At 48.0% G+C, this 2,244-nt stretch overlaps 1 protein-coding gene across 2 annotated transcripts in view; it reads left to right on the top strand.

Annotated features, from left to right (window-relative positions):
• The window catches only part of Tmem150c (transmembrane protein 150C), a 77,296-nt gene that overhangs the window by 62,935 nt on the left and 12,117 nt on the right, over positions 1-2,244 (top strand). The window lies entirely within an intron of this gene.

Here is a 2,244-nt window from a genome sequence, read left to right as displayed (position 1 = left end):
GGACGTTAGTGAACCACAGCATGGGTGTTGGGAATCAAATCAGGTCTTCAGCGAGAACAGCAAGTGCACTTAACTGCTGTGCCATCTCCCCAGCCCCATGTGTACTTTGAGAAAATGTTTACTTTAGGGAAGGGAAGACTTGGCAAACTCACTGGAAGATTGTTAGCCCAGGATGCAACATGGGTAGAGTCTTGGTTGGTCCAAAAAGCTCAAGCCACGAGAAACAAAAAGAACACTCTGAGAGACTCCGAAGAGGACTTCCCTGAAGTTCACAAAGTTTTGCCCTGGAGCTAAATGTGTTTTTTGTCAGTGCCTTTCCTGCCGAGGTGTCTCCTAACCTGGAAGAGTCTGCCCCACAACCACCAGAAGGTCATGATGCTGGGTCTCTGGGTCAAAGGGCATTCCTTCCTGCCCTTGACCACAAGGGTTTTTGTGTCTCGGATGGTCCCAGTGTCTAAGGACACAGCACTCAGCAGCAGGCAGAGTGTGTGGTTAGCGATCATCTTCCCAGTCTTAAAACTACCAGCTTTAACCTTCTTCACCCTTCTCTTAACTTAACCTGCTCCTCTAAAAACCCCCAAGCCAGGCGTGGGGGCTCGCGCCTTAGAAGAGGCAGATGGATATCTGAATTCAAGGTCAGCCTGAACTAAGCTACCTAGTGAGTTCCAGGCCAGCCTGAGCTACATAGAAAGCCTCTGCCTACAAATAAGTAAGTAAATAAATGACCCGGTAAGCACATTCATTTGTTAGTAGCCACCAAGGCCAAAGTGGCTACTAACAAATCCTTGCAGTTAACAGACAAGAGCGAACTTGAATTGCAGGGCTGGGGCCGTTCCCAGCTGCTCTGCAGTGGCGGCACAAGGGCCCACAGGCTGACGAACTCTGCGCCGGGAATCCCCTAGGGCCCAACACGGACATTAACAGCCATGATTTCCACTCCAGAGCCACTACTGAGAGCCCTCTAAACACTGCCTCTTTTGATCACAACACACAGGAGTCTGCCTTCACGCAAACGCCGTTGCAGACTGTGCTCCATGGGGCTTTTTAAGGAAACCAGCGAGCATATTGGAAGCTCCACGTTGTTTCCTTCGTAGTCTATGGACAAATTGTTATCTCCCAGTAGTCTTTGGTATAGCATCTAAAAGCAGCCAGTTTGCACACTTCCCAACTTACATCATCACAGCCTGTGATTAACTAATTATAAAAGCGCTTGCAGACACAGGCAGCGCGAGCGGAGCCCCTCTTCCAGGTGACATTCATCATCGTCTCATTGTCTAGCGCTCCCCGCTCCCCGCTCCCCGCTCCCCGCTCCCCGCTCCCCGCTCCCCGCTCCCCGCTCCACCAAGAAGCAATTAAGCTTTTACCGGCTTTTGCTGGAAGGTACCGCAGCAGCCAGCGCTCAGTCTCTATTATCTTTCATCATGTTTGATGCCATCTGGTAGACACAAAACTGATTAAGATTAGTGTTCAATGAGAGCAAAGCAGCAATTACCTATTTATCAACTCTGGGAGTGGCAAAGAATCCATTGCTCACTAAAGATTATTGCTATATATGGCGGGCGCTTTCTTCTCCCCAGGCGGGTCCCTGGTAGACCTCAGGCTATCACTTCACGCTCTCCAACTGCCTCTGAAAATAGCCTTCTCTGCTTAGGGGTCCCTGTTTTTGACAGTCGTATAGAGTGTAATTTATAGTCTAAAAAGGAGTCCGTGTGGCGTTTATTAAAATTAGTTAGCAAAGATCTTTTATCTTTTTGACAGACTAATCAAAGATTAAATGCTCGGTTATTTTCTTCACAGAATTAGCTACATTCTTCCTTCTAAATGTACGCTTTTCTTTCCTCTGGGGGGAGGGACCTAAGACAAAGGTGCTGAAAGGAATGTTTTCCCCTGCCCTGGAGAGGGTGTGAGGGCAAAGCTATAGCTAAGTGGTTTCAGTCACCTAACCTAGTTGCCTTCCTCCTGCCGCCAAAACTCCCTGGCTGGCTTGCTTTACCGCAGCCATAAATAGGAATCATTGATGCACATACAGTAAAACTAGTAAAAAAAAAAAAAATAGAAGTTGGCCGGGTAGCAGCTTAGGACTGGGACGGGGAGACGCTGCTCAGTTTCTGACTTGAAAACTCAAATCACATCTTAAACATTTCATTGTTAAAAGTCAGCAGTGGTTCTGAAGAAGCCTGGGATAAAACCGGACTCTCTGAACATAGCGGACAATGAGGACTACTGAGAACTCAAGAACAATAG

Source organism: Microtus ochrogaster, linkage group LG1 (assembly GCF_000317375.1).
Source record: "Microtus ochrogaster isolate Prairie Vole_2 linkage group LG1, MicOch1.0, whole genome shotgun sequence".
Lineage (NCBI taxonomy): Eukaryota > Metazoa > Chordata > Mammalia > Rodentia > Cricetidae > Microtus > Microtus ochrogaster.
The sequence above is the reverse complement of the archived record's forward strand: the minus strand, read 5'-3'. Positions and strand labels throughout refer to the sequence as shown.